Here is a 14,372-nt window from a genome sequence, read left to right on the forward strand (position 1 = left end):
CTCTTCATTCAGCAGACCTCCCGAGTTGGGCACCTATTGTGGTATGTTGGTTACCCCAAACCAGCAAAATACCACAGGGACTTCTTAAAGGAAAAGAATTAGATTTAACAGGCAAAGAATGCATTGACACAACCTGACATAATTTAGAACCTTAACATTATGATGGGCTACAAAGTAGATTTTCTGTTTAACCCATTTCTTGGTATTTTCAGATCGTTAGGAATTTAAGACCATTTTCCTTCTAATTAATTTTCAACAGCAGGGTCTTAAGAGCAACCCGATTCTTATTTAAAAACGACCACTTTCTTAAGAATATTTTCTTCCTTGTTTTGACACAATGAGCCATCCTGCCAGTGTCTTTCCTTCTCCTGTCTTTGTCTGGCCCACTTGCCCAACCTCTGAGCTGGAACCTTCTATAGCTCTTTTCTAATAAACACTGGCAGTATTGTCAGCCTAGAAAACACAGATGTAGTTCTTTCTTGTTTTTTTCTTCCTCAATCTGAGAATCACCTCCAAGGAGAATTTGCTCCCACTCTTTCACTTTCTTTTTCTTCATTCCTCCTACCTTCCTAAGTAGGACAATTTAATTTGTCAAAAGTAACCACCGTGATTTTGAAAGTTCAGCTCCTATTTGGACTGGAGTTACGAAGCCAGAATTCATAATCACAGGGAGCTGTCACTCTGCTGGTCTGCATGTGCATTAACTATTAATGGAGAAATATTTAAAACCCACTTGCAAAGGAAAAGCTCCATTTTTTTTTCATTTCTACAGATCAAAGGTGGCATTATTCTTGGGCTCAGGGAAGCTCAAGACACCTCCTCCCCCATCCTATGAATTTTATAGCCTGAGTGACCTGGAAGCATCACCAAGGTTGGAGAGGCTGGAGCTCAGGCTGCTGCTGTTGCTGTCCTGGCCTCAGAGGCAGACACAGCTGACTCTGGAGCGCTGTGAGGCTGTGCCCTGTCAGAGGCTCCTTGCCTTGCCACAGAGCACCGCGCATTCTCTGCCACCTACAAAGCGCAGATGACAGAGCCCTTAGTGATCCTGCATTGGTGTGGGGTTCCAGAGTCCAAGGGTTAATTTCAAGGGCCAGATTCAGAAGTTGCAGTCTGGTGATTATTGTTATGCTTGAATAAGAGCTGTTTTTCAGAGAGTATGGTGCTCACTAGAACACTGCATTTATAGATTTGTTCCTTGAGAGGATGGCTTAGTTGCTCTTTATCAATAAAATATTAGCTTATATGATTTCTGAGGGGTTAAAATAATGCTTCCAGCTGAAAAATTATATAACATTAGTACCCATTTTAACTAAGACCTTTATACTTTCAAGGAATTTACACAGAACATTTTATATTTCATTTTGAGGGTTAGTTACTCTCATATTGTTCTGGTTTTATGGAAAAATGCAAGTGTCCTCTATCTTTCTCTGTTGGTATAAGTATTAAACAGATATGTCCGGTGTGCAAATGGAAAAGGGCTGTTCATTTTGCATAATACAACATTCAGTAAACAGACTGATTTGATTTTTTACTCTGCTGTGGATTTGAGGTTGCTCGTAAGAATTCACAGGAAAAATTTTAAAATATTTTTAACATATAAATACAAATCAGAACTGGGGAAAATATACATAGACTAGTCTCTTTCAGTGAGAAGAGTTAATATGTAGACATATAGACTGTATGGTCCTATGCACTTACTAAAGATCCTAAATTTCACATTGGGTTTCCTGGTAGTAAAAGCAAAGAGGGAAATGTGCTCAATTGCAAAATTTACATTTTCCATGAGAAAAAATTTACACTTCCTTTGAAGAAATTAAGTTTATTTTGATACTTAGATATGAAACTTTGTTAGGATTTTTAAATATATATAAGGGATTAGAATGGCATGGGAGAGAAATGTCTAACCACAGTATTTCTTACAAGTAAGTTTCTAAACATAATACTTTTAGCAAGTGAGTTATTTTTCTCTAACTCTGTTGCCAGGTAATGTTTATAGACTTTGAGCACAGCTGTCACCCAGAGGTAGTTCCTTTCAAGGATCATTTGGCCAGGTGGGATTAATAAGAGAAGACATCAGTATTATATATTTGAAAGAAGAGGATATTAGGAAAGTGACAGAGAAATGTAAGCCTTGAAGAGAAAGAAAAACAGTTGAAATAGTTAATATACAACTAACCAAACAAAAATGGGTAATTTAAAACAATTAAAAACAAAAAGGGTAAATTAAAATCATGGGTGGATGAACAAATAGATAAGAAAATGCTCAAAAACAAATACGAACAAAAAGAGAACTAAACACTGAAAAAAGAATTGTTTTAGGAAAAAAAACATAAGAGAAAGGGATACATTTTAAAGGAGAAAATGTCACTTTTAGAGAATTTGGATGTGTCTTAAAAGATAAGCATTGTGACTTTTTAAAAGAAACATGTATGGAATAGGATTAGAAATGCTGGGAAATAAGAAACACAGTGTAAAAGAAGAAAAATGGGGCATAGTTGACTTGTTATTTTATAACTATTGATGCCAAAATGATGTTGTAATACCCATGAGCCGATCACAGAAAACAGATTAATCCGGCTACCCCTATATTTTATACATTCACAAATTTCAACCCTCTCTAATAGTCCTTCTTCGTTTTTTTCTGGACCAGATTGATCCAAATAATTTCAGATGTGGCCTGATACCTTTATGACTGAACTTAAGCTCCTAAAAATGTAATACTAGGCTGGTTCATAGTCCAGGTTGTAGTAGCTGGGCTTAAAATAGAAGAAAATCCATTACCTTAAAAAAAAAAATTACATATTGGTGTACAGAATAGAAGTATGTGTCAAAAAATTAAATTCTGGGGGCGCCCGGGTAGTTCAGTCGGTTAAGCATCTGACTCTTGATTTCGGCTCAGGCCATGATCTCAGGGTCCTGGGATCAAGCCCTGTGTCTGGCTTCACGTTCAGTGGAGAGTCTGCTTGGGGATTTCTCTCCCTCTCTCTTTCTGCCCCTCCCCCCACTCATGTTCTCTCTGTCGCTCTTTCTCTCTTAAGTAAATAAATCTTTTTAAAGAATTAAATTCTGTTAATTAGGCCTTAGGTTGGAATTTCAGTACCAAAATGAGGCAAATTACTAGTTATTGAAGCAGTCAAGGTAAAAATGTACCAGATATATCAGGCATAAGAACCTAATGATAATTTTTTACCTCTTTCTCAGTAGATTAATTGTAGAGCTTAATTGTATGTTAGATTAAAACTCCATTAAGATAAGAAGAATATGCTTAAAATCATTATAATATTTCAAATAACATTATCTAGTCATTTTAAAAGTGATCAGAATAGGAAAATCTAGGCTGCCTCCACTGCTATGTAGAAATGAATATGTTGTTCCATTTTTATTAAAGCTACAAAGTCCTAGATTAACTGTCATATTAATGCAAGCTTTGATGAATCAGTGTTTGCTATGAAGACAACTATATATATTTTTCTTTTCTTTCTTGAGAGAGGACCAGACTCACCCTGAGCATGTTTCGAAGGAAAAGTAGATGACGATGTGGTTTCTGAACAATATAGGAAACGCCGTTTTTGCTGGGGCTTATAATTCCTATTTGAGTCACTTTTTTGAGACGGGAGGAAAAAAAAGGAAGGATGTTAAGAGAATAGTATGCCAAGAAATAGTTGGCTCTGTGTGCAGAGGGGCAAGGAAGGGAAGGCCCGCCAGCAGTTTTTGTCTCTGGTGGTGAGCTACTGTCCGGAAGGTGCGTTGGCTCTCTGGGCTGCCTCTGCTGTATTGTGCGGCTCCCTCTCTCCCTGGCCGGGCCTGCTCTGGCCTAGAGTGGATCAAACAAGCCGTGGGGAAAGTTCCCCTCATTTGCATCACTTCTAGACAGCCCTGTCGTACTCTTTGCTGACAGGAAATCACTGTCTTTGTCACCTTTTCTCAGGGCCCTCCTTTTGGCAGAGATGGGCCATGTGACCACGCTTAATCACAACAACAGGGCTGGCTCGGGACTCAATGACATGTTTTCCTCAGCACTTCAATAAATGGGGTAGAGGAGTCAGGAGGAAATGACTACATTAATTTTAAAGTGAAAAGATAATTAACACTTGAAGGACTAATGCTACAACCTATGGAATTATTATTCAAATTGAAGTTAATTTATCAAAAACTCGTGAAAACTATCTCCCCTAATGCAACTGTTTAAAAAAATAAACCTTGAATAGTAAGAGTTGGGCGTGTTGGAGGGAGAGTGGGAAGAAGGCGGGGAGAGAGAGGCTTTGGATGGAGAGGGAGAGAGAGAAAAGGGGGGAGAGAAAGAGGGAAATCATAGCAGGCATAAGCCGTGTTTGAAAAAGCAACTTAAATGGGCTAAAACCTCAACATTTGGGACCGAAGGCTGGAGCACGTAAAACGCTTACTTAGATGATATGAATAGGACACTGGCAAACAAAAGCAGCAGTGTGCTCCTAGAAAACTGTGCTTAAAGGAGTTTCCTTGGCAACAGAAATGCAGTTCCAAAAGTAGACAGAACTTTCCTCAGAAAACATACTATTAATAACAACCTTCCGGAACAACTTGGAACAATTTGACGACTTGGCAATAATAATGCCAAGTGTTCTGCAAATTAATCTAACACATAACAGTTATGTTTCCCTTGCCCGTAATCCTGCTGGACCCCACCAAGAGCTCCTTCCTTTTCGGTGGCACAAATGTGAAAAATATTTCTAAATGTTGTCATGGAAAAAGAAAACCCAAAGAAATGCCAGTGGCCAGCAGTGGCCAGTGATTGTGTTCAGCCTTTTGGAACCCGCAAGAGAATTTAATGAGATGAGTTTATTCCAATGGAAGCCACTGCGTTTAGTATCTCGTCCCAACAAAGATGCTTCCGTGAACAAAACTTGTTCAAGGGTTAACAGCCGGAGAGTTGCTGTGATGGGAAGCACATCTTGAGGCCACTGGTTATGTAAATGTAACACTTCACTAAATACGTGCTGGGTGTTATTTTTAAAAGCATCATCATTTCTTGTCAGCCCAGAGAATAAACTAATCTTGGATCTACTTGGCCAACGGGAATCATTTGAATTCTCCTGAAGGCAATACGTTTGCCGGCCAAGAAAGGTATAGCGTTCCCCTCCTCTGACCTTTCTTGAATCCTTGGATCTAAAGGTTAAAAGTAATCAATATCTCATTGCGCGGCTTGGTTTCAGGGTAATAAGTAATAACCATCATGTTAAAATCCAGATGATTACAGATAGCACTTAAATGAGTCGACCTGTTTGGGAGCTTTTATTAATTGCAATCAGGATAATCATTAGAGTTTGCTAATAAAATTTTGGATTAAATTGCAAAAATTTCAGCCTTTAACTTTTGAAAAACGACTTTTACTTAATTAGATGTGAATGTACAGTGTTCCCTACCGTGTTAAACTGAGAGATTTGGCTTTAACTCCACATATTTGGAGATTTCTTTCTGGTTTTTGTAAAATAAATTAGAAGAACACTGCAACTACTTACAAGAAAGCGTGTTTGTTAGATTCACTGCCACCTTTGGCTCCAGAACTGCTCGGTACTGTGTTATGTTTCAGGTCAGTGAGTCCATGGAAATGTCCCTCACCTACATTTTAGCATTGCCTATTTTTAAATTACTTATCTTTTAGTGGTTATATTCATATTTGGGCTGATCTACTTTGTAGCTAGAAAAAAAACAGGATGTGTGATTGCACTTTACATGGTATGAGCTAGGAGTTCTTTATTTTGTTGGGAAAAAAAGGACAACCAAGGTTTAAAGAGGAAAACCAAGTATTATCATTGACAAAAGGGTCTTGATATAGAAAGGATAAATGTTAGGTTTAATGTTTCATGTAATTACATCAGGAAGGCACTGGTTGTCATAACTATAACTGCCTGTATTGGGAAGGTATTGGTTATCATAACTATATCATAACTACAACAGTAAATCATGTAACTTACAACATAAATTATATCATAACATAACCAAGTGTGGAAGATATGCTCTTGAATCCAAATATTTTGTCCTTATGATTATTCTAGTTTTTACAATTTATTAGGATTTCATGCATGTATTCCTAAAACAGGAAGGTGAGGCTAAAAGAGTACCTAGATAATATTTTGTTTGTTTAAAAAAAAAAGTCCTGTGCTCTTTTCGGCAGCACGTGTACTAAAATTGAAATGATAGATTAGCATGGCCCCTGTGCAAGGATGACACACAAATTCGTGACATGTTCCATATTTTAAAAAAAGAAAGAAAGAAGAATATAGAAGTCCTGGTACCTGTTCAGAATAGTCTGGAAAACCCTGGGTGAGAAAAGCTCAACCATAGTACTTTCACAGATAAACCCATTAACCTCCTTTTTTTCCTTCTCCTTATCTCACTACCATGTCTAACTTTAGAAGGAGGTAGATTTGTGGTTTTCCAAGGGACATCATTTTTGAAGTATTAGGAATTCCCCAACCCAACTATTTCCATTACTAACTGTCCATACTGCTTTAAATCCCATCCTTAAGATTCATTTCTTTGAGGTAAAAAAGAACGCACTCTACTGGATACAGATATTCTCAGGAGGTAAGAGAATAGTACGGAATTAAATGCCAATTTTAATATTTCATTTAAATGGATGGAAGGGCACTAGGAAGGGAAGATGGAATCGGTAGAGAGAAGAAATCTAGAAAAGGGACCAAGGACAGATGTTATTTATCTCACCATTTGATAAAAAGGGAAGACTCTGTGTGTGTGTGTGTATGTGTGTGTGTGTGTGTGTGTGTGTGTGTGTGTGTGTGTGTGTGTGTGTTGAGATAGGAGTAGGATGCAGGGAGAAAAAAACTGAATTGGTCCGATCTTACTATTTGACTGTGTTAGTGCCTTATACACATGAGCTTATTTAATGCTCTCCCAATGATCCCGGATTATTTTCCGCATTTCATGAATATGAGCTTGTGAAACACTGGAAGCTTAAGTGACTAGCCTAAAAGAACCAGTTTCTTAGGTTAGGCTAGGGTTTGCAGAGATTCCAAACAACCCCCAAATCTCAAAGGTTTAAAGTTATGAAGACTTATTTCTCACAGAAACTACATATCCATCACAGGTTGGCTATGGGCTCTGCTTGGCATTCTTCTTACTCCAGGACGCAGACTAATGAACCAGCCACCTTCTTAAATATTCCCTCAAGGTGGAAAGGGAAAAGAGTTCTGGAGGGTCTCCCTCCTGACATTAAACCTTCTACCTGGAAGGGAAACACGTTACTTCCTCTCAAAATCATTGACCAGAACTAATCACATGGCCCCACCCAACTCCAAAGTGGGTGAGGAAATGAATCCCTACTATATGCTTGAAAGGCAGAAAGCTAGAAATAGTTGTTGAGCTGTATCAGTAGCTACCATAAGAAATAAGTAAATAAGTCAAAGTTTGAACCCAATCTGGTTGGCTTTAATGCCCACAATCTTTCACATGCTACTTGCCTGCTCACTGTTGCTCTGTATCTTCTTCTCTACAATAGGCAACATTCTTGCAAGTGCATTTTCCTCCCTCTACATGAGCTTCTTGTGCCAGAAAGAAAGACGTTCCTAATTATTAAATGGAACATCAGCAGAGAAAACATGATGGACTTGGGCTTGCTCTTTAGCCAGTCATCAGGCTGTTCTGTGAAAACCCTCACACTTTCTTAAGTACCTCGGCACCCTATGAGAGTGTTGCCATGTGGAGCCTCACAGGAACTTCCTATATTTTTTTCAGATTCGGGAAAGCTAAGGCTGAAAATATTTATGTTTTGGTGGGGGAGATGCACTAAAGGCAGCATTGCCCAAAGAAGATTCCACCTCATGGATCCTGTTATTGCCAAGGGGAGTTACTGAAGAAGGGTCCCCATGGAGAGATACTCTAGAGGAATATCATTTGCAGAAAAGCCATTTTCCAGTCCTGTCAAGGAGGCAATTTCAGTTCTCAGAAACTAGGGCATTCCCAAGCATATTTTTAATAATGTTGGCATTTGCGAAGCTCATACATTCTTAAACCAGGCACTTCTGCGACACTCTGTACCTAATGAGGCACACTGGGGTAAGCTAAGAGGGAAGCAGTGGTCTTCCTGCTGAACCTTCGTTCATTTACATAAGACACAAAACATAAACACACACACACACACACACGTGCACGCGCACACACATATACATATACATACCCTCATACGCATTTTCTTTTACTGAAGCCAGGAAAGAGTCAAGCAGGCTAATGCTTCTGGAATTGATTCTCATTTTTCTTCTAAACTTGTTTAGACCACAGAGCCTTTCTCCAGAAGGACATCTATACACCCCTGTAACTCCTCTGAACTTACTATTTCAGCCGCTTTCCTAAGTAATTGATTCTATATGCTCATTGACATTGGCTTAAAGAAAATTTGTGATTCGTTGTATTTCCCTTGTCGTCTCATTTTATCCACTGAAAACTAGGAAGTTTGTGGAAGGGGTACATGCACACAAATGGTTATGCTCACACATTTGTGTGTGTTGACACATATATATATACGTATACAAAGTATTAACTCATTTAGTTAAAAAAAACCTTTCATAAGGATTGAATTTGGATGAAACCAGATTCCTTGGACCAAAAATGCTGGTAATCCCAAGACATTTAAATCATACATATGTAAGTGACTAAGCAAACTTCCTTCCTATATGCCAAGTTTCAGCTTGGAGCTCATTTCTGTGTTATAAGTCTTGGCATATTTAATTTTGCTACCTTCATTATAATAGTTTCACCCTGTCAGTATTCACAGGTGCCTCCCTAAGAGAGCCCTCCTTGAGAATAATTTAGCCATGAGTACTTTGTTATAATTAAATGCATACTTTTTAATAGTTATGATAGATTTGAATGTTGTGGACCAAATGTGAGAATGAATGATTATAATTTTTGTTAAACTCCACACTCCAGGAGGGCAAGCTTCATGTCTGTGTTGTGTTTTGCCATGTCTCTACTGCCTAGTGCTGTGCCTGGCACATAATAGAAACCCAATAAATATATATTGAGAAACACTTTTCAAATATGTTTATTTAATAAGCTATTAATTAAATTCTACTGATCATAACTATGCTATCAATTCATTACTTTTGCAAGAAAACAACCCTATTTTCATGCTGTGGTCATTCAGTCTGAGACTTCATGGCCTCCTCTTATATCGTATATAGAAACAAAACCAAAAATCTCTCTCCTTTAAAAACTGAAGTGTGTGAAGTGCAGTTCTTAATACTCGGGGTACTCAGATTTGGCCAGGTTGGTATCAGGGAGAAAAAGAGGGAAAGAAAGAGGGAAGGAGGAGGGGAAGGATCATGTTGCCCATGTCTGAGTCAAACGGTACAAAAATGTACAACTAATCCCCATAATTCTGTGACTAGTGTGCAACCTCTCAAACTGTACTATTTGTTGATGCATTCTTGATTATGTAGACAGTATAATTACTTGTACATATAAGTAATACCATGTACCATGCAAATGTAAAACCTAAAAACAGAACAATAGATGCAGGTGAACGTGAACAGTCATCAGACATGGTAGGAATATCATCACATTTTTTCCCTTGTACCATAGTTAATGGGAGAGTTTATTGACGTCTTTGTTGTAGAAAATTAGGTTTGACTTCAGAGGAGTATGTATGTCTAAAAAAGTAGTCATGAGGGAGGTGAGAAAAACAGTAAGAGGTAACCAAGTCCATTGTGATGAGGGTGGATGGATAGAGTGTAAAAGGCTGACTCTTCTTTCCAAAGCTACAGCTAGCTAATTCAGAACATGCAACTTAAAAAGTTAGGGTTGACAGCTGTAAGGTCGGGAGAAATCTAAAATGTAATTTTGAAACTTTCTCCCACTCTTTCATTTCAAAAGAAGTTTCACACTATTCATAGTTTTTTAAAAATAATCCTCATATGTGGTCATTTATATTTTTAACTTAGCCATTAATTGTGAGCGTCAGTGATTTTATGCAATTAAGAAAAAGCTAAAAGATGTTGCATTTGAAATTAGAATTTGATAAAGATTTGTGATGAATTCACCTCTTGCTCCTATTTATGTCCTTGACATCCATTTGGGTTTACTGTCTTCCCATTGAACTTTGTCCTTCCTCCTCAGCTTTCCTCAGCTGGAACATGTTGAGATTTGAAAATATGTGTGAAGAGCGTTCCTCTCTGTGCGATTTTCCTCTCTTCTTCCTCAGTCTCTTCTGCCTGCTGATGCTACATATCCACTCTGTGAATCACTGGAGTTCTAACAAGCCGTGGACAAAAATTCTCATGTTCATTAAAACTTAAGTATAAATGAATCTCTAGCGTTGAGCTAATTGAATTCTTTTTCTGCAACATGGGAATATAGCAAAATAACTCAAAGTTGGCTAGCATTTTATGATCCATGTTTTGATGATAGTTTAAGAGGCTCCGTCCGTCCAAGTTTGGGTTAGAAAAAGAGATGAAGTATGGAAACACTGTCAGAAGCCTTTTCTGTTTACAGAAAGATCCAGGGATACCATGAGTAATGCCAGAAATCTCATGTGACAGCCAGCTCTTGTGAGATTTTTTTGAGCTCACCAAGTTCAGGAAATAGACAGTTCCAGAAAGCTGATTGGAGCACAAAGATTTTTTAAAGAATTAAGTGAAGTGAATAATCGCATTCTCTGTGCATTGTCCACACTGCCGCACCGACCTGTGCTCTGTTGGGGGTGTACATCTCCCCGGGGGCAGGTAAGATCGGGCACTCACTCGATAAATACTGATTTAAGTTGCCTGCTTCATGAGTGTTTTCTCCTGAAACTTCCAAAGTGAATCTCTTAGAGGTTTTGTACAGTTATTTATTTCCACGGGAAGTGAGAATTTTACCTGGAGTTTCAGGACTACAAGTGACCTCATAAGGACCTTCATTTCATTTCCTCTCTTTCAAGGATTGTTTTTTATCCATTCCAGATAGGAGAGAATTTGTCCTCCATTAAAGATCTTTCCAGAGGGAATTCCACAGCCTCCCATTAAAATGTTTAACAACTCTCCCTGCCCTGAAAGTCTTCTTATATCTAGTGTAAATCCCTTCTGTTGTTAGGTTTAATTGTCAAATTGGCCGGAATCCATGCTCGGTAATTAAACCTCTTCTTTCTGCTTTCTCTATAGTTACATTTCTCAAGCTTTTGCAGCTTTCTTTTCAAGTTAAAAAATCTTTCAGAAGTCCTTTATATCAGTTTTGTCTATACTCTATCTAACTGAAACCACTTCTATCCTCTTTTGGAGGAGAAAATATGCTAACATTGAGGTAGTGCTGGTAATCCATATATTTGAGGGGCTTTACCAAGCTCCATGGATTTCTCCATCAGGTTTTTCAACTCTCTCTTATTAACAGTTAATAAAATAGTTCATGGATGGTTTGGAAGAGGAATATGGCCTGTCTGAGATGGTATGACTTACAACGTATACCTAAAAAAAAAAAAGTTTGAAAAGGAAAAGAAAATGATGTAAAATGGGCTAAAAAATCTTCTTCCCGTTTAGGGACAGAGCTGCTGCTTCTCCCAGCGGATGCATAATATATTATTTATGTAAGAGTGAGCATCATGTTTTTGGCTCACATTCCATTTGGAGCATACACAGTATGACAGTTTCCTTGGCTTATTGTTGTATATATGGCTATCTATTTTTAATACATTGCTTTTGTCTTTTTTCATGCTTGCTTACATCTGTTGTTATGAAAACTGACATAAAGTTTTTAAACATAAAAGAAGTGATGGAGAAAGAGATGGTAAGAGACAAACAACATTTCAAGGGAACACAAGATGGAGAAACAGGAGCAAAGTCTCCATGGAGAGAACCAAAAGCAGTCTCTGCAGGGTAAATGGGAGGGAGGATCAGAACAGATTTCTGTAGTCACAGAGGAAAAATGGTCACGAGGCTACATAAAGCATTTCTATATTAGAAAGAGCGTAGTACATTTTTTACCAAATTGTTTAAACTGTTTAAGCTGCAGTTTTCAAACCTGTGAAATGGGGATAACACCCACTTTGAAAGGTTGTCAGAATCCCATGAGTAACGTATGTAAGTGGTTCAGCCTTGTGCTTGGTAAATAGCACAATACATAATACAGAGTCAGGGGTTAACGAACTGTAGACTGAAGGTCAAATCCAGCCCATGGCCTGTTTTTTTTTTTTTTTAAATAAAGTTTTATTGGAACATAGCCAGGCACATTCATTTATGTATTGTTTGTGGCTGTTTTACACTTCAGTAACAGAATTGAGCAGTTTCAACAGTGACCATATGGCCCGCATGCCTAAACTATGGGGCTCTTTGCAGAAAAAGTTCACCAGTCCCTTGTATAAATAACCTTTATGGCAAATCTTCAGTGATGTGCATTATTCTACAGACTTGAATGATTTTCCAGTTCAATTTTCTGTCTGTTGTATCCCACTAATACCTGTTGAGCATCATTCTTTTGCCCAAGGTTCAAGTTTTCCTCTTGTAACAACCCAACGTCTACCAGTTTTCCTTGCTCTTCAATGTAGTGTTAAATGGTTAATTGGTTCATTTCACCACCAGGTGGCCTCCTATACTCTGTCGTGCTTGTGGGACCCAAAGGAAAGCAGAAAATGGATCTAATGCACTTCTTTCAACTTTCGCTGTGATTCTTTTTTTTTTTTTTATAATGATTTTTTATTATATTATGTTAGTCACCATACAGTACATCCCCGGTTTTCTACGTAAGGCTCGATGATTCATTAGTATATTCTTATTAGCACTTCTCCGGGTGGCTCTGCTGCTCTGAAATCACTCTCTATTTTATATATGGTCCTGAAACATAAATTCACACTGAACTTTTTAGAAAATGAATTCTAAGAGTTAGAAACAGTTAAAACAGTAAAAACAAAATAAAAATATTTAAATGCACACTCACACCTACATGAAAGTGATTTTTTTAAAAAGAAGTTTGGCTATCACGTAAGAAGTTTACCATGACTCAGTATTATTCTCAGCTGTGTCCTAGCAGGATTAACTAATCTTGAAGCTTCCACAGGAAAAACAAAGGCCTATGCCCCTCAGATCTCCGTGTGTTAATTTCTCTTGAAGAGCATAGGTGGACTTCTGATCTGTACCCCAGTTTCTTTGTTTTTTATTCTCTAGATTCTCTTTTTAAATTTTCATTTATCTTATTTTTGAGCTTTGCTAAAGACCAGTGCCACGCAAGGAAGATTAGAAAGCTGTGTGATAAAGTGCTGGAGAAGGAGGCTGGATTCTCCTTGGGCAATGACTCTTACCTCTCAGATTTCATTTTCTTCATCTATAAAGCCAGGGGGGTGGACTGGGTGGCTTAAAGGTCCATTCCAACGTCAATATTCTCTCACTGGTGAGAAATCAAAGATTATCCCAATTAGTAATTGATTTGGCTAAGAACAATCTGGCAAAACCCAGAATTTTAGGAACTCAATTTCAAAGGCTATGCAAACAAACTCATGGGTAAATAAAAATTTTTTGGTAAACTACCATAAAAAGCGTATAGTTTCTAAATGCCACATTATTTTTAGTTCATTTCAGGTGGTAGTCGTAAATGCGTGTTTTATGAGTCTTCTTAGAACCTTTCCTTCACATTTTACTTTTATTCAGTAGTAGAAAACTATTCAGTTGGATTCTGAATAGTGTCTTGCTGAATCTGTCATGGAAGTTTAGCTTTCTCTTTGACGTCTTATTTTCTACACATTTTAATTTTCCTACCTTTTTCTTTGGGCAGAATGATCAAATTTGCCTCAAATTTCTTTGCAGCATAGAACAGATATATTCACTTATATTTCCATTGAAAGAGGGTCATTTTATATGATACAAACAACCTGTTCTTACCTTCTGCTTGAGTTGCGATATGCACATCACTGGTTTGTATTTGAATTGTCACATTGGATGTCATGGCAAATACTGCTAAAGGCATTTAGCTGTCTATGAGGAAAGGACCAGAATTGTCCCTAGGGCATTTTGGTAAAGAACAGGCTTACGTTTGAATCAGAGTTACCCTGGGAGACCTAGTGACAGGCAATCTCTCTAATTCCAAATTCCCTACTGGGCCTACTTCTCTGGAGAGCTATCTGGTTAAAGGCAGATTCATACTTGCTTGGGGAAAAATTGATTACAAGTTTTTTCCCACTCTGCAAACTGCACTAATTAGTATAAAGCTCAACTAATAATTTATGAAATTTGCATTGCTTTCTGTTTGCCTAAGCACAAACATTTCCTACCACATATATTTTAAAATGTATGTTCGTATGTCTCATGTTCATGTCTAATACATATTAGGAATTAATGGTCTAATAATTTCACCTTTACTTTAAAAGTCAGGAAAAGTAGGAAATTATGCTCTCTGGTGTTAGCAACTGTAAAGAC

The 14,372-nt window shown here is 37.7% G+C and overlaps 1 protein-coding gene and 1 pseudogene across 4 annotated transcripts in view; both read left to right on the plus strand.

The window, feature by feature from the left end:
• Positions 1-14,372, plus strand: part of AKAP6 (A-kinase anchoring protein 6) — a 457,477-nt gene that overhangs the window by 351,430 nt on the left and 91,675 nt on the right. The window lies entirely within an intron of this gene.
• On the plus strand, positions 6,139-6,238 carry LOC113266232 (U6 spliceosomal RNA; annotated as a pseudogene).

This window comes from Ursus arctos, unplaced genomic scaffold (genome assembly GCF_023065955.2).
Source record: "Ursus arctos isolate Adak ecotype North America unplaced genomic scaffold, UrsArc2.0 scaffold_37, whole genome shotgun sequence".
NCBI classification, from domain to species: domain Eukaryota; kingdom Metazoa; phylum Chordata; class Mammalia; order Carnivora; family Ursidae; genus Ursus; species Ursus arctos.